The 23,549-nt window shown below is 36.1% G+C and overlaps 1 protein-coding gene across 1 annotated transcript in view; it reads right to left on the bottom strand.

Moving 5' to 3' along the window:
* LOC107087924 (protocadherin-16-like) overlaps positions 1–23,549 on the bottom strand; it is a 108,322-nt gene that overhangs the window by 29,980 nt on the left and 54,793 nt on the right. The gene's annotated exons all lie outside the window — the stretch shown is intronic.

Genomic DNA, 23,549 nt, shown 5'->3' with positions numbered 1-23,549 from the left:
TCTATTTATGTTACGATTGAAATAAACATTAAAATAACAGTCTAATAAACCACAAAACTCAAACACAACTGTTTCCTGTCTCTCAGTTTTTGAACCCTTTGGTATTACAACAGTATAAAAATGCATAATTCGGACACAACATAGCGTAGATGTGCTCCTGATATATATACCTTAAATAAAGCATTACTTGTCATAATTTTCAAAACACTATAAAATAATATCTGTGTGGGCAATCCATTTTATGCCATTCATTTATATATCCCAGATTTATCAAAAATAAAAAGAGAATACAATAAAATGAAAATATAAATCTAAAAAAACTGCATTGTTATGTGGGCACAGAAAGGGAGAGAAGTCACTGGAAGTACTCTCGTTGGTTTGGATGAGCAAAAAGAGAAAAAAATTAGAACATATGAAAAGGTTGGTCGAGCAATTAAAAGCGCTTCAGTTCTTAAGGATCAATTGACACAGGGTGCGAATATACATAAACACAACATGTTAAAATGACACAGAAATTGTGGTCTGGTTCAGGTCCCACTTTAAATGACCTGTACTGATATAGGACTTTTTAAACTCAGAAGACTTGACCAAAGAGCTTTACACCATATTCAGTCATTCACCCATTCCCACACACATACCCATACGCTGATGGTGGCGGCTACATTTTGTCCACAGCTGCGCTGGGGCTCACTGACAGGAGCCAGTCTGCCGTTTACTGGCAATGCGGGTGAAGTGTCTTGCCCAAGTGCACAGTGCCACTGAAAGCCTTAGCCGGGGCTTGAACTGTCAACTCTTCCATTTCAGGGCAAACTCCTATACCTGAAGCCACTGTCGCTCCAGTTTGGCCACTTTAAAAATCAATCCTTGTTTTTCTAAAGTTACAAAAAATGTAAGAATGGAAAATTGTGGTATATGTAAAATAAATGCTCATGTTAAAGATGTTTAGCATTTCACTGTCCTCCATTTCATCTTCAGGTCATAAGGAAGGCTTTGAAAGCAAGCTCTAAGTGCTCTGCTTTTGAAATAAGGTTTTACCTTCTTAACCATCTAGTTTTTAGAAGTCTGAAAGACAAACCTTGTTTAGAAAAACATACTGTTGAGTTACTTGCAGAGAGTTGTCTGGCTTTGGCCAGAAAACAACATTATCTTGACAGGACAGGTTGATTTAAAAGCTGAAATTATCAATATTCATTAATCACGTCTTCAGCGGGAAGGCCTGGTAGTTAGCACTGTTGCCTCACAGGAAGAAGGTCAAGGGTTCAAATCCTGTCTGCGTTGACAGCTTGCACGTTGTCCAAATGCTTGCAGGAGTTTAGTCTCAAAAGTAAGACAAAAAATAAGTCCCAAAACGATACCCGAGAATGGTCCTAAAGTGTTCTTAAGGAAACCGATAAACACTTTACTCTCATGCTCTAACAGAATCGTCCTATTTTTACCTGTAAATGGCTGCCTACATACCTGATCATGTTAGGGACTGAAACAGTAGAATATACTCTCCTAGTTAGTTTTTTCTTCTCTAGAACAAATCCATTTAATTTCAATATTTGATAGAACTCTTATGTTTCATATTATTTAATGTGCTATTAAACTGAGCTGCAAATCAACCCGCCTGTGTTTACATGCAAGTTCTGAGAAAACTAGTAAAAACACTCAGAAATCTCGTATCAACAAAGACTTCCTTGGAACACACAATTGAGGAAATGTCGTGTTTGGACCATGGTCTGGACTTTTTAAACTCGCCCGTGATGCTGTTTTGTGGTGTTTATGAAGCTCTTCATTTGCAGATAAATCCTTGAAGCAAAGCCAAGATCCACAAGGCCTGATAACATGAATCCCTCACTGACTGTCACAGCTGTCAGCAGCTGGACATCAGACCTGTTAAATCTGCAGTTTCAATTTTATGTAGTTTCTTTTCTCTTTTTTTATATAAAATCTTACCTAGCCCCTTTAATACACATATAATTGATCATCATTTAAACTGAGTTTTAGTAAATGGCTGTCAACTTGGCTAACATTTCAGTCAATTTCTTCCTTTCAATTCTTTAAAAACATAAAGAATTGATGTTTAAATAACATGGACATGCCAAACAGGTATGCCTGAGATGGATGACAAGCTTCAAAATGTTGAGAAATAAAAATGATCGGCTCGTGCTTTCAACATGAAAGGGTTTTTGGTACCACATGGCCTGAGTTAGGGTTAACTGTATACTGAAAATTAGGAGTTCCAAAGTTTAGGGTTTTATCTAGAGACATTGATTGGTATTGATTGATTGTTGATTGATTGACTTAATTGATCTCATAGTGGAGAAATTTACTCATTACATCACCCGGAATATTCAAAGGAGAAGACTGTGAGAAGAAAAAGGTGCATGGAATATATAAATTTTAATTATTATTCTAATAGTAGGATCATTATAGAGGGTTATTGCACAGGGTGTTTATATTGTGTATTTATAGATGGATATGTATATCCATCTATACAGATATGTTCCCTTTGCTGTTTTACCCTCATCTCCCTAAAGTTCAAGAGAAGAACTGAAAGTGAAGGTAATGTGAACATGTGATCATGTAAAGATTTATACTTTGAAACATGGTGCTTTCAAATGTAAGTAAAGGAAGGTAAGGAAAAGAAAGAGTAATTATATTGTGTTAGTTTGTCAGTTTTACGTTATCTTGGAAAATAGCACACATTTTGCTGCTATAAACATCTAAATAACCCCATTTTGGGACAGTAAAGTGTTCTATTCTATTCTATTCTATTCTAATATATATATATATATATATTTCATCAAAGGACCTAATCCTGAATTTGAACTTGCCCTGGCCCTGAACCCGACAAAAATAGAAGCCGACATCAGAAATCCGGTCTGATACTTCCTTCTGCTTCATCAACACATCTTCACCCTTATTCCACCTATTGGCTGCAGACAGACAGAAATACCCGCAGCTTGACCCAGACTGTTGTTAATATAGGAAATAAAACAGGGCTATTTGCACTACGATAGAGACTAGAGATTCTCTGAGGAGTCTTACTCAGCCTCATTGGTCATGTCTGGATGCTTTGTGGCTTGAAAACGTATTGGAACCTGAGATTAACTTTATCTTCCACAATCTTAACTATTGTCTAAATGTTCACTGTATCCCTCTTAGCCGTCTGTGATGGATTAGCCACCTGTGGTGATGGAATACAGCAAGACTTTAGATTATCCACACCATCTCAAATATGATCAGGGTCGTTTTCACTTAATCTAATTAAAAGGATTTTAACACCCACAACCCGTCCACCTGGTCATAGAGTGACTTCATTCTCACCTCGAACTTTTAATGAAGATTCCAACCCAACATAGCAAATGGCCGTCCTTGCTTATAATAAAGAAGGTAAAAAAAAAAATAAGCCTTTACAGTACGAAGCTTATGTAAGCACACTTGGAAGGATTTTCGAAGACTGAGACATCCGTGGGAAAGGACTTGCAACGCTGCTGGGAACAAGAGAAAAAGTAGGAGTCTGATTCTCCACACATTAAACTTTAATGTTACCAATTCTTCATGCTGAAAAAAAATGCTAAAGAAACTCAAAGCAGGACAAGAAATTTATGCTTTCAACTGTGAGAGTTAAGAAAAAAAAGGTGCAATGATTTTTGTTGCCATTTCTTGGTATACTGCACACAGGCCAGCGGTTAGGCTGATTGAAGACTTTGGCAGTATGCAGAACTTTAAATGTTAGAATCCATGACTGTACTGACAAACTCCAACATAAGAAACTAGCAACAGATGAAAACCCTTTCCTGGCGGAACAGGAGCCTGAATAAATAATTTTTGTTTTCAGCATTGCACTAAGACTCAGTTTACACTGCTTGATAAGTCAATCTGATATCAAAAACTGCTTACATTTAGCTTTTTGTCCCCTGTACTTTTAGCTTATATGTAAATTTGCAAATATTTTTTTAAAGGGATAATCTAGAAAATACCTATGCTTAACAGGTCTTCATAAATCTGGTGTGTTAGACTCGGAGGAGCCTGCCTTCTAGTGAGTAGAGAAGCCACCCAGACTTGTCTCTGCAAAGTTATTCCTTGGTGAACTTTTCATGGTCCTACAGAGGTAAACATACAAGCACATAGCAACGCCAGCTCAGGCTCAAGTCCAAGCTATTCAACATCTTAATCTCTTCGGGTGTTTAGTATAGTATACATTTATCTCATGCTTGTCTCCATCGTTTTGGGAAACTGCCATTCAGACTATTCACGTTTAAGCAGGTTTTTGGATCAGGTTTGATTTTCTAAACACCCCCCCTTCCTCCTGCTTTTTTTTCCCTTTACTTCTTTAGAAAACCATGAACCCTATCCTACTGAAATCCTGGAGTTCAAAAATATAACCATGAATGACAGGTGAGAATCAGTTCAAAGGGCTAATAATTGCAATAATCTGCAGTAATATACTGTAAACAATTTGTAGTCAATGGACTAAATCCCCCAAAACCATTTTGCATTATTATTTTCTCTAAAAAAATGTTTCTTTAAGAATAATTATTACCACTTTTAAAATTGTATTCCAGTGCTTCAGGTACAGTGCCTTAATTAAGAGGGTTTCCCCAAAGCCTTGGGCATCCAGTTAATTGATACTAGAACCTTATGCACTAATTCTGAAGATACCTGCCTTGTATCGTATAATGTTTTTAAACTCACAAGTGAAAGGAAATCAATCTGGCACCAGTATTTAATTTCCTTTCCTATTTTTCCCAACTGTCATGTTTTTACTGCATCACTCACAACCTTTAATCCTTTAACAAATTTCCACTGCTGCTCTTTGATTAATTCATCTATTCTCAGCTTCAGTATATGGACGCTGCTTCAGATAGGTCTTGCTGTTCTCTGTGGTTTGTCAATATGAAACACTGGTTTCTGTCAGGGCCGATTAACGCACGGCATCTCAGATACAACTGCAGCTCTTCTGGCAAATACAGATTTTAAGCAAAATAAGAGGCTTTTAAACTTCAAACTAGATAACAAAGAATTGTAATAAAATGCAGGACAGAATATCACCTAGAATTGAAAGTTAAGCATTGATAATGTCAGTGGTGGCCTGCTCTAGTATCATGCAATGTAATCAAAAAATAAAAAACATGTGGTGAGATTCCAGGAAAGTGAATTTGAAATAGTGAAATAAAATCCAGAAAAAAAGCTGCCTGTGATTGCATGTTCTATATAAGTTAAGCATCAGTTCACAACTTCATAATGAGATACTTTGATAACCGGTGATCTACAACCACTTCCTGTAACCTACTAGGTTACGGTACAGGAGATTAGATTTAGCTCAGATGGGGATCAAAACCACAATTAAATGGTTCGTTGTTTTGATATAAACTCCTTCAACCTCCCTTGAATATTTAAAAGTTTTGATACAAACAATAATATACTACAGATATTTTTTCTAGTTTCATTAATACTAACTTAAATTATCAAAATACTCAACAAAGAAGACAAATAAACAACAATGCATAATTTTGTGCACAGAGTTTATTCCAGGAGTAACCAATTATAAATAAGCAAGGTCCGAATAAAGAAAATCAATAACCAGTAAAGGTCCGGAGACATTTTTAATTCTAATCTTATACAGAATTTAACACTAAAATAAAATGAGGTGTTTATTCATCCAAGTAATACATTGACTTTTTAAATAAATAAAAAAAAATCTAAAAAATATAACCTTTTTTCATTTTAAAATCTAAAGTTTTTTTTTAAGTAGAGAACAACAATCGTTCAGTTTGGTATATAAACAATTTCCTGATTCACATTTTATAAAACGCCTGAACTGACCGTTTGTTATTTTTCTTTCTTTTTTCTGGCTTAATGAGAGCAGTGGGCTTTAAGTTGCCCTGCAAGGCTTTAAATCTGGGTTTGAATGGAGACAAAGCCATTCTAAAGCACATATCAAGGTGCTTATTTTGAGCCTGGATCAATATTTGTTTTTGATTATGTTCATGGTGGAGAATCCTGCTTCACAGCAGCAGGTTTAGCCAAACGTACTCAAAATCTGCAGGGTCATCTTTGAGCTCACCATTTCACTTTTCTGTCACGAGTTTATAACAGTTCTTCCAGCAGTCCACACTTTTTTTCACTTTTTCTTATCGTCTTGTCCTTCTTTACTTCCCTGGGCTTGCTACAGGTTTGCCTGTTGTGTCGAAATGTAGCAGCAGCAGCGCCCCAGACTGACACAACTCATTGGCTAATTTGTATCATGTGTAGCCTGGTCCCAGGCGCTCCGGAGGGCGTACTGTACAAACAGGAGAACCGGCACAAGTGAAATAAGACACTGTTGTTGGACAACATGCGGTAATTTAAAATATTTTAAATCAGGTTGGGTCTGGATTAGCCAGTAGGTGGATCTGGATCTGGATTCCGGTCCGCTAACCCTTGACCTCTGGTTTATTCATTGGAAATAGGCAAATGCAGGGGAATAAACTAGAGCTATAGATTTGCATAAATTCCATAAAGAATCTATGTAAAGACAACACAACACATGTTTACACCTTAATTTAAAGTATGATTTTGTGGTTTTTCATATCAGGCACGCTTTATAAAACATTGAAGAAGGGAATCATGCAATGTAACTTCTAACTGACTTTGGGTCACGTAACAGCTGGAAGTTTCTTACATCACATAACTGAATCTAATGACTAATGAGAAAATTATCAGGAATATCAAACTACGCTTTACATTTGATTGGAAACAGGATCCTTATACTAATTTATATTCTGTTTTTTTTCTTAAATGTGATGATAATTTGAGTGAAAAACTAATGTGTAGCTTGAAAATATAATCCATGCTGCTAAAAAAAACACCCATTTATTTACAATGAAATGAATATTATAAATGGGTGGGTTAAAAAGCAAAACAAGCCATTTTGACCTGGATAAAGTTAAAGTACTAATTTAACGTTTTTCCACTCATGTTCCCCAAAACATTCCTTTTCTCTCAAGTGAGCAACATTCCTTACAACATTCCTACATCTCCGAATTAATTTGTGTTTCTGTCTTGCCGATGAGTTCAGACACTCTGAGTACAATTAAGATATATTACAGGGAAGGGAGGGGAAGGTGGGAGATGGAAGCAGCATAGTTTGGCAGAGGAACAAAAGGCCAGGGCTAATGATAGCACAAGACCTTGAGACGGGAACAAGGAGGACGGAGGCTTCATCCATACTCCTTTAACCTCCCTTCCTCCCCTGAACTCCCCTTTTCCTTCAAAAGTATTTTGCCCATTTTCTGTCCTTTCTCGCACACGTTCTTTCAGCACCCTATTACGGCAAATGCTTGTTGTCTTTCATGTGGAGTTCACGGCTGGAAATGATTAGGCCTATCAAGCCTCACAGAGTAAGAGAGAAAGGGAGGGAGGTGAAAGAGAGATGCAGAGAAGGAGATTGATTTCTATATTAGGAAGAAACAATGGTTAAAATTATCAATGAACATAATAAAGGATGATGGTTGCCAAAAACTCCCTAATTCAGGTAATTAAATACACATAAAGGCAGAAATATTTGTAGATGAAAGGTAAATAACTTTGTTTTACTGCGGAGCACCATAAGGACATCTGGTGTGATTAAATAGTTATCTCTGGGCAGCATCTTATGCTAAAATAATGAAAAAGGAAGTTCAACAAAATTGTTTCAAAACAGGACACTGGGTCGCTGAGATTGAACTACATTTTAGCACTACTTCTTTAAAAAATTATGATTGCCTGTTTTTTTTTTTTTTTTTTATCTGTCTACAGATTATGTAAATCTTAAGCATAACCTGTGATTTAAAAACATTTTTATTATGTAGAAATTCTGTCAAGGTTTCCCCAGATTATATATTTTTTCCAGTTATGTTGGTCCTAATTCCAGGACAAAATGAGCTTGCTTATTATTATAAATAGAGTGAATGCTTCTTAGATCCTAAACTGTTCAGTGCTAAATGTTTTACCAGTCTGAAAGTTGTCAATTACAGCTGATCAAAGTTTTCCTACAAAACGGGAAAAAAACAGCATTAAAATAGCCCTTTAAAGTGGTGCCAAAGAGAAATTACAGCTAAAACACAAATTTAAGAATCATTAGCCATCTGCAGCTAGCAATAATGGCTGCTGATTTTTTGTCTTTTACAGAGCATACAAACTGTACATGCCTTTTCTGTGACTTTATGGAAATATATTAAAAAATTTACTTAAACTAAAATAGATGACTTAGCAACCACTTCAAAATAAAACAAATTTAGTAACGGAGGCAAACCCAAAGCATTAATCTTCACATATACTGGTAAGGGAAGCATTATAAATAAGAAAATCTCTTGCAATATCATTGCAAGCTTTATAAATAAAGAGCAAACTGCTTGGATTGCAATAAACATTCGCTGAATATTTTTGAATCTCTACCGGTAAAATATTTGGAGATTCCCGATTTTCAATGCTGCAGAAAATGTTTAAAGGAGGGAATAATATTTTTTGTTTTGGTTTGCTGTTTCTTATGAAAACTGAAGCATAGTCAAATTAAAATTTTTTCACAAAAAAAATTGTTATTATGATGTAATTAAGGTATTGAGTTTTTTCTGTTGACAGACAGTTAAGTGTTCTTTTTATTTTTTGCAAGGTATACCGCTATAAAATATTCAGCAACATTATTGCAGCCCCACATGTAACTCAAGATATTAACTTATTTCACACTAGTGTGTGCATCCAATGCACCACATTTGAAACAGGCTAATATTCACTGATTGATCAATTAGGCTATCTGTTCAGGTAGCCATCTTTCAGTCTGTAGCTAAAAACTTCAAGCTCAGTTGGGTAAAAGTAGTAGGTGGAAGATAGGCCTTTGTTTTCTAACTGGAAATATTCCCAAAAATTGGGAAAACACTTTTTTGGGGAACTGGCTTAATTAGCAAAGCCAAAAAAGACTAAACAAATAACAAAAAAACTCCTCACTTTTAAATACAGATTTAAATTAGTATTATTGGGTATTAAAATCCTAGGGAAATATCGAAACCTGTTACTAGTTACAACGATCTTAAAAAATCATGCATCCAAACTCTGCACGAAAAGAAGCCTTTTAAATGGATGAGCAGAGAGTTAGAGCAGCAGAATGACATCATTTTACAGACCTTTACAGGCTCATAACAGCTAAAGGATATAATAAAGATGGTATCAGGCCCCCCACATATTTAAAGCAGCGTATAGAGAACGTAAAGGGTCCTGATCAGAGTATAGGTCAGCCTGTTTTTCCCTAAAGGTACCATGAAATATTAATAGCCTCCTGAACCCAGCCTTTCTGTCTGTGGCTGAAGGCTTCGTAAGAAGAACTCTGGCTGATGCAACAGCTGCCTGTAACAGATCTGGGTATGTGCTCAAATACCAGACATTTTTATTGTTCCAATCTTCTAACACAGATGCTAATAGGGAGTTTCAGATTAGGTGCTAACACGGAGGAGGAAATGTTCACATTTGCCACCTAGAGAGGCAGTACCATGGTGGTTAAATGGTCCTGTAATATTAGCGTGACTCTTTAAGGATCCAATCAGGGGAAAAAAACATTATATGATTCTTGATCAACAGTCATATTGATTCAATTGAGAGCCTGATGATGCTTACAAAACTTACTCCAATAGCTTAAGAGTGTTTTATGACAGAATACCTCAACAAAATAAATGAAACAGTAAAATAAGAGAGGAAATAAAACTGTTTGAAAGCTTTCTCGGGTCATCATATTTCATTATCCAGAGGAGGCTCCCATATATTATAAAGTCAGCAGTGATTATATCTCATTGTCTCTCAGTTTTAAATTTCCTTCAGAATGAGAAGAAAACAGTAATTAGGAAGAAAGAAAGCACAAAGATGGGCTGGAGTTGGACCTCAGACTGAGGTCTGCTGTCTGAGACTGTCTAAGCTGGTGGCTTTTGGGATAAATGGGGGCATGAATGATGAAAAGTGAGTGGACCACTGCTGCCTCAGGGAAACCGCCCTGTGTCATTTTAATTCCTGTAACTCATCAGCAAGAACAGCAAAATTACAGAAGTGTTTAAGTGGATGCATCTGTGTTTCTCCACACATGTGCATAGAGATAGACCTTTTCGGGGCATTTTAGTGGTTTGTGCAATAAAAGTATGACAAAGAGATGCACAGAGAGAGGAATCTGCTTTGTTGCTCTTATAATTGAATCACCACAGGATTTCATTTCATTTTTTTTTTTTTGTTTGTTTCTTTTTATGAGTTTGGGAGGCTCCATAAGAACATATGTTTGGGAAATGCACGTTTTGATCTCGTCATTAATTACTGGTTAAACACAAAACATCCTTTAAAAAAATATATTTTTTAAAATATCTCATAATTTAGGGCAGCTTCAAATGAATAAGCCTTCTAACACACATCATTAGTCGAATAAGGATATCAGTAAATGTATAAATGTTTGACACAAAAAATTGGATATAAAATCAGTGATGGATTATAATGAAAGTGACGCAACATCGCCATCTGTAAATCCTTTAAATAGGTTGAGAAACTCATCAATAAGCAATCTTTATGCTTATGCTCTGAAAATGTTTTAGGATTTTGCAAAGGAAGGCAAAGCAGACATAGGAATTTTGCTGAAAAACATTTAATAAACCCCCAAACGTTGTCAGAAGGATAAATGATTAATTAACATTACTTAAAGGGACACTGTGTAACTTTAGGCCACTAGGGGCACTAGACCTGTAATTACTCCTATTTTGCTTCTACTCAACATCTATCATGGTCCCCATGGAGGAGACAGGTAGGGCAGACTTTTGTTATTCCTCAGGCTTGATCCCTTTTACGTTTTCTCTTTTAAGCCTTCTCAGAAAGTTTAAACTTTTTCTTGCCTCAGCCACAGCCTGTAGTAGAGGAGGCGGAAAAGTAATAGAGTAAAAGCCTTAGCCCCATGACAATATAAGACCCTGTGGCCGTAAAGTGATATGTTCTTCCAGGTCACATGACCTGGTCAATGACGGTACCTCTTCTTCCAAATTGAATCATGGAGGAAGGAATAATTTAAAACTCATATGTATCACCTCTTTAGGTCACAAAGTCTACAGTGTGCCTTTAAAGTTTTTAGAGGATGAAACATAGTTAATGATAATCCAAAACCCTAAAATACTTCAGGAAAATGTAAAAGATGAACATCAAACATGAGTTTTTAACAGGAGCTACCAGTAGTTTGTCTGTACAAAGAAAACAAACGAACATGTGTGGTCATAAAGTAAGGCAACCTGTTAGTATGGGTTTCAAATAATGATACACAGCCTGATTAAATACGTGATGAAAACATGCTTTATTTTCAATCTCCTCTTGTTCATCTGCTTTTGTAACTCTGAGCCAAAATGACTGTGTCCATTATCACCCCTCCTCTGGCTGTGGAAAGCCTAGACTTTAACACTGATTTGTCTGTGGCAATCTTAAAATAAAAAAAACTTTATTGATCTGATGTGTAAAAAAAATAAATTCCCCGTTGTCTTTGCTTAATATTTTCTGATCAGGTAAAATGCCGCATTAAATATCTCAGGTAAGATTTTGCTTTACGTACTGATTGTTTTGCTGAGTTTGTTGGAGCTTTCACTGCTTGCATGAGCGTTCATACCGTTGTCAACATGTCAACTGAAAAATAATCTTCAGGACATTGTACAACTTGTGTTGTATTCAAAACGTTTAACGAGAAAGTATACATTTCTTCAGAACTAGATGCACTCAGGATGGTTGATTGTTGCGCCTGCTTTTTGGTATTGACTGATTCTTTTCAGACCAAAAACCCCAGAGAGGTTGAGATCAATGCAAACGGTTTGACTCATCTACCTTGATGACAGCTTCTCTGGGGAACCCTGCTCCCTTAGAGATTCAAACTGTTCTTGATTAGATTCTGTCATCAGGAATTCTCTGCTAAATATACATTTCTCTCACTATGGCACCTGTAGGCCTAAACCCACCATTTTTTTTATTTAACCAGAGAAAGCTAACACTATGGCAGCTGTTAACCTGAGATTACGTGAAAGTAGATTTGCACACATACACAATCAATGCATATTAATTTGATACACAATAGGCTGTATCTAAATAACACATTAGGAGCCCATTAAGAGCAGGGAGCCCTGAGAAGCAGCTGGCAGCCTTTGCTTCAGGCCACTTCAACAATAATTAAAAAAAGAAGTAGATTGCTTTAAACCACTGATCAGATGAAGATTTATTTCAGTCAAACAAATGCAGCAAAAATGGAGCCTTCTGACAAGAATGCACACTCTTCGTTGTAAAACATATCATTAATACTTCTTCAAATGTTATTCAAGCAGAGACTTTGGACACAATTCCCTATAAAAGCCACAATATTTTTCCACTGCTTGCGTGTACCCAATGGAAAGTTCTAAATAAGGCGTGTAAAAATGGCGGAGCCACAGAGGTAAACTCCAAAAAGGATTTGTCACTACCACAAGCATTCCTTGTTTCTTACTCCTGCAGAGCTGCCCTTGTTAGAGAAGCTTTGAATCTGTTGCCAGATGGCAGTATTTCATTTAAAGTCTTATTTCATCATTTACCTATTACCATCTGTACCCGATGGCAACGAAAACAATAAATCTAGCAAACTCGATTTTAAGGATTCTATACTGACATGTTTCCATTTCAAATGAAATCACAAGGACTGAACTACATCTGATTAAAACAAGCTGTGTGTTCAGAGGGGACAAAGCCTTCCAGGCCAGCAGACTTTCTTCCAACTAATGATGTTTTAGTTTCGTTTCATTTCTCAAAATACATGCCAACACGTAGTCGTGCAGGGGGCTCGGTATAATAAGGTCAAGTGTGTTTGTAGGTGAGCTAGACTCAAGCGAGGACAGACTACATAAGCACCATCTAAACTTCAAAGAATGTAGAACAGAGACTGGATTCTGATTTGACAATATTCCCTTCAGGCAAAAACAAAACATTGACAATTGTGCATTGGAGCACGTACAGCCCGTGTGTCTGTGAGTGTGTGTGAACAATAATATGAATGTTAATTGTGAAGGGTCAAAGGGTAGCCCAGCTTCCAGCTGTTCTTTTCTTCTCCTAAACCCCACCAATAAGCCTCTATGTGGGTTTTTCTGTGTGGGTGTTAACAAGTCACCCTTCATGGTGCCTGAATGTGACGGTGACACCTGCTATCCTTCTATAAATGGAAATCAGTTTTATTGAAGATTATTTTTAAAAAGTTCAGATTTTCTTCAGAACTTTGCAACTGCAGAGGAAATTTTCTGTTTAAAACAATATGGAAATTATCTCTATTTTGTTAATATTGGTTAAGAGTAACACTCTGATTCAACCAGATGTACAATTCTCTCCCAAAGTCCCTCAACTGTTTTCTTAATGTAAAACTTGTCTTCTGTGTTCATTTTATAACATTCCTATCATTACTTCAGGGACGTTGTAATAGTAAGAGATAGCATCTGTAACCCCAAGCTTTGAGCTTGTATGTAATGTTGCCTAACTCAAATGGAGGTACTGCAATGGAATGTATTTGTTTGGCTTTGTAACTGCTCACTTGACGGAAAAGGTAAGAATTTGCTCACAAACTGAATTATTTTCAAAATTTTATCCAAATTAGTTTATTTATAAAGGTGCAAATTCACTATACATGTCCTCTGAAGGGACTTTACAGAGAAAATGCAATTAAATCGCATAAACAAAGAAACTATATAAGAAAACTCAGCTGATTGGTTTGAATTATTGACTGTGCAACATTTCCTCCTCCTGGATTATCATGTGGTCACACTAGATATTCATTTGCGTTGTCATTGACTCCCCAGCAATCCCTCACACTGAACATGCATGCAGTGACAGTTAAAAGGAAAAACCTTATAACAGGAAAAAGCCTCCAGTAGCACCTGGCTTAGTGTGAGCCTTATATCTTTATATGTAAGAAAAGGTAGCTCATATAATCATACATTTTACAATACTTCAACATTGAAGTTGATACTCAAAAAGTTGTAATTTTGTTTTTCTTATTGAGCAACAATAACTTGACCTTACAATAACCTACATATCTCGTATGTTCCTTGTCTAAATTACAACAAAACAGGAATGATGATAGTCAATCAGAACAGTTTGCTGAGCAATGTCGCAACATTCCATGCAAGGAAATCTGACCTTTTAACATTAGTTTTTTTTTTTTTTTTTCAAAGAAGTTTTAGTCAAACAAGTTATATAATTCAATTCCTATAAATTTCCAGTTGCCATCTTTGGGTGAGTTTGATGAGGAAAATCGTTTTTTTGCATAACTGTGCTCTGAGACACGAGTAGCCTACATGGAGAAGAGTTTGCATGACGTGTAAACTTACTATACTTACTATTTGTTTTAAAAATAAGCAATTAAATTGTTTGTAATATTGTATATTTCTAGCTAAGATTACCACACTGAGATGCTGGCCTGTGCCTCTTATAACCTACACTACAAGGAAGCATGCAGTATAGCTAAGCAATTGCAGTATAAAGTAAATTAATTTCAAGTGATATACTTGAGATGGCCATTGGTTTAGAATAAAAAACATCCTATAAAAAAAACACTATCATAAACCAATTCAATTTAATCAAACTAATAATGATAGATCAAATTGCTTGTTATTTTAGAGGGGTTGAAAACTCTGATTCTTTATTTGATAAATTTTAATGGGGTTCTTTGTCCAAAAATATAGACTTCATGGTTGAAGTCTATATTTGAAGTCTGATTGAGCTTCAGGATACATGGAGGTTCTGTCTAAGTGAAGTTGCAGTTCATCACTCAATGATGCTTCATCTTTAGCATATGGAGGTACAGTACTCTTTTCTTTACTGATGAGGTGATATTTTCTGAGAAGAAACTCTTTTGAAATGACAGCAGTCATGTGTATCATAGGGTTCCAACTTAAAGCAGACCAGTAGCTGATAATAGTGTATGTTTGACTACCAACTGAAGTAACTTGATTGAGCAGCTGGGAGTGAAGGGCCACTATGATAAGTGGATTAGCTCCTCGCTGAACTGAGCCTGAACCACAGCTAGAGTCAGACTGGGGTCATAGGTTGTGGCTGTTGAGGCAGAGGTTTTTGTGTTAATGCTCATTAGTGGCGCTGTTTATCACAAGGAATGACTAAACATGGGTAGCAAATTAAATTTGGAGACGGTTAAACTATTTTGGTCCACTGCAAAACCGTGAAAGTCTCCAAAGCTAGGCCACAGCACATGGCATGTGTCAGTGCTTTAAAAGCTGTTCCAATGCTATAAACAAATAAAATACACATCATCTCCGCCGTGCAAGCACAATTTTGCAGAGCGCTCACACATAAGTGCTGAGGGGCCAACTTCCAGTTAAAAGTGCAACAACTGAGAACGGGGTTACTGTTTACCTTCCAGCAAAATAACAACCACAAACATAAAGCGAGAGCTACCATGGAACAGATTCCATCAAATCGTTTTCTTAGGTTGAAATGTCAAAATACAGGGTTAAATCCCAAATTAAATCTATAGCAAGACTTGACAATAAATGTCAGACAGTCTCCATCTGAGGGCGAAACCTTCAGTCTTTACATGGGCAAGGCTGGTAAGAGATAACCCAAAAGACTTGGAACTTTAACCATAAACCTTTGATAGTTTTCACTTCACAATTACTCACTTTATGCTGGTCTATCATAACATCCCAGTAACATAATGTTTATTTAAAAATGTGGGTATAATGTAAATAAAAAGACCAAATACTCATACAGTAGAACAGAAATACTTTTGCAAGGCAACGTTTCAATTGCTGACTAAGAGGTAAAGGACAATCTGCTATTAGAGAGTCATACAGAGCTTGAGGAAGGGTTAAGAACAGGTGTATCCTTTTTAAATTACTTTCCTGAGTTTGTTTGTCCAACAACAGATCTTATCTAGAAGTGGGACCAAGTTATTACTTTTAAGGCTGCTGAAATATACCTTTTTCCTTCACTTGCTCATTTATATTTTTTATCCCTTCTCATCGGTTTCTCTGAAGAGAATCACAGTTAATTGTTTTCTGGGTGGAGGACTTTATTTGTCACTGTGATGTCCTTTGAAATGAAACACAGTCATTTCTGGTATTGAACGGCAGTCGAACTGCAAGAAGCCAAATAGATTAAAGCAAAGCCTGCAGGCTTCCTAAAACCTAAAAGAGACTTGGTAAACCCATTTAATGACGTAGAGCTCCCACTAAACATACACAGAGGTCCACAAGCATACATGAGCACACTCTTCCACTGCTTTTATGATCCCATTCTCCACAACTAGTACAGCCAATTGGAATTTCCAAGAAAAACAGGTTGGATATGCATGATGCAGCCCTAGGGTCAGAGATTCATCCAGATCCTGTGGTGAGAAAATCAAGCACGGATTAAGAATAGAGCAGAAGGTAAGGATGAGGCAGAGACAGAGGGTTAGAAAGGAGGCTCAGCAATGCCTACTTTGATTTAGCTGAAAACAGATATTTACATCAGATGTATGGAAAGGTATCTTTTTTCCACTTTTATTGTTTAAAGGCAAGGCAATGCTAAAGACAAGATAAGAAACAAGAGAGAACTGTATTGCAGTGGTGTAACAAAGGCAGATAAAGAAAAGTTGAAAAGCAATCTTAATTTAACAATGCTTTAGATAAAGACATAATGGGAAATCAAACGAGGAAATACATTTTTAATCTTGCTTTAAAAGTAACTTAAGTGCTGAAAACACTGAATCAGATTTTGCGTCCAACCGGACAGAAACCTGTGTCAGACAAGGTTGTGGCGTTTAGCGCTCTTTGAAAGTCAATGGGGATGATCACACCCGACACCATTTTTCTGCTAGGGGGTTTGCGTAGATCTGATTGAGATAGACTGCAGATCTATTTTAGTCAGACTTTTAAGCAATTCAGTGGTAACTTCATGCGTCTGGCAAGAGGAGAGACACAGTTACAAAGTAAAGCACATCTGCATGTCTGTAAACCATTGAAAAACATCCATCCATCCATCTTCTAACAGGCTTAATCCCAAGTGGGGTCGCAAGGGGTGCTGGTGCCTATCTCCAGCTGTCAATGGGTGAGAGGCGGGGTACACCCTGGACAGGTCGCCAGTCCATCGCAGCCAATGAAAAACAGTTTGACCATAACCTTAAACTAATAATACCTCAGTTATCAGTTCAACTTCCACGGTCAAAGGTAGCTCTAAACAAATGGGTTTTTAACTTAAAGAATTCAGACCTTCAACACTTTTACAGTCTTCTGGGAGTTTGACCCAGATAAGTGGAGCATAGAAACTAAAGGCTGCTTCTCCATGTTTGGTTCTAGTTCTTGGGTCACAGAGTACGCTTGAACTAGAAGACCTGAGTGGTCTGGGAGGTTGAAAAACTTGCAACAAGTCTGTTATTTAATGAGGTGCTGATCCATTCAGTGATTAAAAGCCTAACAGAAGAAATTTTAAATCTGTTCTCTGAAATTCAGGGTATTCGACTTTCTTAGTTCTAGTGAGAACACGGGCAGCAGTGTTTTGGATCAGCTGCAGCTGTCTGATGGACATTTTTGGCAAACCTATAAAGCCACTGCTGCAGTAATCAATTGTACTAAGGATAAATGCATGAATTAGTTTTTCTAGATCCAGCTTAGATATCAGTCCCTCTGCCTAAAAAGAAAAAAAAACCTCCCTGCAATGAAAATTAATAAGTGACAACAAAAAAATCTGAAGAACAAAGATTGGAAACAGTCTCTAATTTATCTTCAATCTGCACTAAAACTATAAAACCTCTCTATTGGGACAAGGAGAAAATGAAAATGCTAATTACCTAAGAAACTCAGAGATAAGCAGGAACGTATATTAACGTTTTGCTGAGTTGCTGCAATAGCTTCAAACAAAGAAATAATGAGATCGAACTAACTGGTTTATTTTGAGGCCCTCGTTGTTCCATCTTTTTTTTTTATCACTGGTATCTATAAATGCTTTCATTTGGTGCTGAATTGCTTTCAGTCTGATTTAATTCTGACAAAAGCAATAAAAAAAAAGGAAAACACTGATTACCTAATCCCTACCAGGACCTGAGAACAAAAAAAAAAAAAAAAAGTTCTTCACATTCCAAAGTAAATGCAAAAAGGAGCTGGACTCCGATTTTTTTATTTTTTTTTATCATGGAAGTATGAAAAAGAGCAGCAGACATGAATAACAGAGAGTCAAAGACAATACTTTAAAGGTGATCAGTTTCATTGAGCCTTTGAATCAAGACCATACCATAGTTGCTATCCTGGACTGCAAAAAAGGAGGTGTATACAGAAGGCAAGACTTAAAGGGATGAAAGACAGATTACACAAATGTGCATGATAGTGAGAGATGAGGTGATGATGTGAAGTGAAAGTGTAAGTGTGAGCAAGTAAGGGTGCACAGGAAGGACACAAGGGAGTTAAACTAATGTGGTGTTGAGAAATGAAACAGACGGTTAAAAAAAAAAGCCAAAGCAGAAGGTACAGGAGAACTGTATTTTTGAAATGTTCATAAAAGTAAAATGTGTTAAACATGTTCTATATTGTATATTTGGTATTAAGTAGATTGTGGGATATAAAGGTTGAGAGGTTTCACCACGACTTGGTTGGGAGATTAGCCCAAAGTCACGGGGAAAATAGACCTCCAGCGCAGTAAGCCAAGGGGTTCAGTGTGGGAGGGACTGGATGAGATGCACTAAGCCACAAAGTAATGAGAACTGATCAGGTCCCAGCTATCACATGACTGGTCACACCAAGCCTATCTAGGAGTAGGATAAGGGTGTTTGAGTTTATTAAGCAGATCAAGAGAGCATTTGGAGACTTGAATTTAGAAATACAAGAAAAATGAGGCCGACAGTGAAATGAGAGATGTAAAGGTACCATAACAAGTGTTTTATGTACTGTACATTATACATGTCCTTCTGACTTATATATTTAGATGCATCAATAAATCTAGAGGGATTCTTAGTTTTAAAGCCCCTGGCTTAGGACCAGCCTTTCAGTAACTCAAAAAACATTTCTTTTTCTTATCCACAAATGCCTCATGTAAAAGTTTGTAAAGTTTGGTCCCTTTTGAGAAATGTGATTTTACCAATAATAACAAGGCTAAATGCTGATATAGAAAACTGGACGCCAAACATTTATTAATCAAAAGTAAAATTGCGATGTTCAAAAAACAGTTAACTCAATTATGTATTTATATTAAAGAGAAAATTACAGTTAAGATAAAAAGGGTCCCAAATGTGTGCTTTTTTAAGAGAAAGAAATTAAATTCAATGCATTCTGATTTTGAATGTTGTTGTTTTTTTTTTTTATATCCTGGATGAAAGTAAATAAAATGATAAAATGCTTGATTTCTTTATATCTAGTTTAATAAACTCAAATGCCCAAATCTAATTTTGAGTGGAAAATTGATGTTCCTGTCTGATATTAAAGCAAATGATGGTTAATGAAAAGACAAACACTCTGTTCTGGTTGTATAGTCAATGTACCAGTTTATGAAAGAAAATGATTTGTCATTAAAAAAATTGTCCTAAATTGATCTTTTCTTTTGTCCATTATATTTGCTAGCTAAAAAAAGAAGAAAATGTTTGACTAAAGATTTGTGTAAATCCCTGTGTTCCGTCCCTGCTTCTCACAAACGCCATCAATTCAAAACTTGAATGTTGTCTATTATTATATAATGCTTATAATTAATTTTAACATACACCAGCAATAAGATACATACTGCTCTTATTTCATCCTCAGCAACATAACCCAAATGCTTTCCTCATTGTTAGCTTACCCTTTGAGGTATTTACCTGACCTCTAAAAGGAATCCACATGATGATGTTCGTCTAACCCCTAAATCCCTCCCACAGCACTACCATCAAAGCTCAGATAGCAGCATCATTCCTTAGCCAGCAAAGCTTTACCTCTAAGAGGTGGGGTCACATTCAGCTCGTCTCAGCACATACAAAGAGAGAAAAACTAATACGGCTGCAGAAATATGGTCAGGTGGGAGTGGGATAGGATGAAACACCAGACACTAGTTATTGGATAAAGGCAAGAGGTCCCTGCTGTATAAATTGGAGTCATGTTTTATTACACTATGTTGACTCGGCATGCTGCTTCTGGCCTAGTTTGCTTTAAATAAGATTGAGAAAAACAAGGGAAATCCTATGAGTTAACTAAACATTTTATAACAGAAAGCAATGCCATGCGAAATTATTCACACCTTTGATTAATGGTTTAAAAGCCTAGGAGACATCTCTAGTCTTCATATTAGACTAGCAAGAAGAAAAACGTTGTTAAATGCAACACAACTCTAAGAAGAATTATTTACAGCTTAAATACAAAACCATGCACGGCACACTGAAATAGGCCAAACAATGGCAACACACTACAAACCACCATAAACCACTCACCTGCACTCATAAAACAATGTAAAGTTCTTCTTTTCAACTTACACAATAATACTTCACATTGTGTCTGTTAATCACATTAAATAAATAAAATATAGTTAAGTTTATGGTTGTAACCAACATGAAAAAAATATTTCTGTAGGTGTATATATATTTGAAAGGTACAAGGCATCCATTAGCTTATTTAAAAAAAATGATAATAATTTTTATCTCAAAAGATAATTTTTTTTTATATAACTTTACACACAAAAACAACAAATTGGACTTTAAAGCAAATTTTCTCTCAATGAGAACATTTAAAATATTAATATATGAGCAGGGAAATAGAAAGAGAAGGTAATAAGGTATAATCAATGTTGGTTTCACTTAGCATTTGGAGGAATGCCTCCAGATGACAAAGAGCTTCCTCCCACAGTATGAACGAAGCATGAAATAAGACCTGTTTCAGTGACGGAAACGACAGTAACTGCTTCAGTAATGTAAAAACAACACGTGCCTGTAAATTTCACATCCCAAACCCATTGCTCCCTCAGGGGCCTGAAAAAACAAGCCTGTCAGATCAAGTTAACCACCAACTCTAGAAGTACAATGGTGCCTTACATGGATTGCTTCTCCCTCTTGTTAAATCGTATATAGCTCGACAGGGTGTTTCCCTTCAAAGCTGTCACCCTCTAGTGTGACCATTTCCCTCCTCTTTAGGTTCTCTGTTCGATATTTGCCAGCTCATCCTCGTCCTTTAAGTCTTCCTCTGTCTTTTTTCCTGATATCTCTTCACTGTCTTATTGACAGTTTGTCTCTATAGGGTTGAGCTTTGAAAGCAACGTGTGCAACATTCTTGCTGAGACAAAAAAAACTTAAAAGCCAGAGCAACTGACCATCGAATGACAATGATTGGTTTTCCGTCTTTCTCACTTCTACCAATTATTTCTGTTTAGGTAACTCTTTTTGAAAAAAAAAAGGGACTTTACTTTAGTTGTGTTCATTTCTGGTAACAAAAATGGTGACTGTTCATTTCTATTAATCCTATTTTACTAAAAAAGTATATATTAAATGTTTTCTTTTGTATGCATTAGGGAGAAAGTTTTTTTCTGTTTACATTTATTTAGTACTAGTGTCAAAAAATGTATGAGATTATTAAAACTAAACCATTTTTAGTGTCATGATTCTCTCATTATCTAATTTCTTATAAACTGAACTGATATTTTAATTTAAGATAAGCTTTAAAACTTAGTGTACCTGAACAGAGAACTTCTAAAAGAGGAAGGACATTTTTGAATTGTCTAGAAAAGAAATGTTGCTGAATGACTGCTACTACCTTGGAACGGATGTGTTTTTTTGTTTTTTGTTTTTTTTTTACGGAAGGAGGATTAGGGCCACTGATTATTAAAAAAAAAGTTAACTGATTATTTATTTTATTTCAGTTTAATACGGGAAAAAAGTTAGAATTCTGATTCTGAGATTAAAGGCAGAATTCTGAGATTAAACTTAGTATAGTATTAGTATATTTTTTGCATGCCTTATACCCCAGTGTTTTTATAATTTTATTTACCTATTTCATATTATATGTTTCATGTTGCACGATTGTACCATAAAAAAATCCTAGTTGTGAACTCCTTCACTAACAATGGCAATAAACCCGATTCTGATTCTGATTCTGAACTTAGATTTTTGGGATTAAAGTTAGATTTATGAGATTAAAGTCAGAATTTGAGATTAAAGTCAGACTTCTGAGATTAATCCGAATTCTAACAAAAAAGTCAGAATTATGACTCTTTTTTCCATATTAAACTGAAATAAAATAAAAAAACGTTAACCAAGAAAAGTTCTTCCGCTCTTCCATTTTCAAATGCTGCGTATTTAAAGAAACTGGTCAATAAACACATTTACCAGTATGTGATTTAATATTTTTGTAGGGTTGGAAGAATATTGTGAAAAATAAATCAGAAGAATTTTGTTTCTTTTTCTGTTGGTTCCAAAACTAGTCCAACCTCTATCAAGGATACTGGAGCACTTTTTTTTCCTCCATACTTAGATAACCTCTTAGGTAAACAACAGATATAAGGTAATGAGCATCTAAGACCTCAAAGAAAACCACAATCTCGTATCAGCCTAAAAGGGTCCTGCTTATTTACCTAAAACCAAATGCAATATTTTACATCTATTATTTAGCTCATCTCTTCTAGGTCTTACAGAAAAATTCCTATCTAGCTTCTTTCTCCTCTTTGTCCTCAGCACTTTCCTCTTTATTTTCTCTGTCCTCTTTCTAGTGACAGCCTCTTTTCTCTTTGTTCTCTACGAGGTGTGGTCGATAACAGGGGGCTGTAGGGGGCGGCAAACGCAGCAACAGCTCTGATACTCCTTCACTGATTAGCTGCTTTGTTGCTGCTAATCTCCAGCCCTCGGTGTGGTACATACTGGCACAGAGCTACACTACCTTAGACTGCATGAAGACCCACAAATATTACCTACAAATGCTTGGGGAAAAAATGCTAATGCTGATTTATGCTCCAGAGTGTAAATAAAAAAAATAATTTGGTTACAGACACAATAGCTCTATGTTTGACAAAGTAAGGGGATTTTATTGTGCAAAAGCTTAAAGAGAGTGCTATAAAGTGAGAGGAGGTTATTGCGTATAGGCTTGTAACAGCAGAAAGGTAGTTTTGCACCTTCCATCAAAGAATTTGAGGGGTGTCAAGATTGAAAAACAACAAATAACGAAAGGTTAAGTGGGGCTACACAAACTCTGATGCAGCAAAATACTTTACTTTGAGTTACTCTCCATCATCACTGCATCTGACTAAGGCTCTCCTCCTATTACATTATGAGACATTGATTCCAAAACATATTTTTCTTTTAAAACTTAAAAAGATCCTGTAAGCATTTATTGGCTCTTGCTTGTTGGCAGATTTGCAGAAACATGAAACTGAAAAAAATCAGAATTCAAGCATTCCTGAGCACAGCTTTTCATGTCCACACTTACAATTATCTGTTTAGCAACTTTTGACAGTAAAAATACTAAGGTTTATTTTATTATCAGAGATATTTCTATGGAGCTTATGGAAGCTGCAATAACCAAAGGATGGATGGATGGATGGATGGATGGATGGATGGATGGATGGATGGATGGATGGATGGATGGATGGATGGATGGATGGAT

The sequence above is a fragment of the Cyprinodon variegatus genome, unplaced genomic scaffold (assembly GCF_000732505.1).
Source record: "Cyprinodon variegatus isolate N-32 unplaced genomic scaffold, C_variegatus-1.0 Scaffold199, whole genome shotgun sequence".
NCBI classification, from domain to species: domain Eukaryota; kingdom Metazoa; phylum Chordata; class Actinopteri; order Cyprinodontiformes; family Cyprinodontidae; genus Cyprinodon; species Cyprinodon variegatus.
This window is presented reverse-complemented; position numbering and strand designations above follow the sequence as displayed.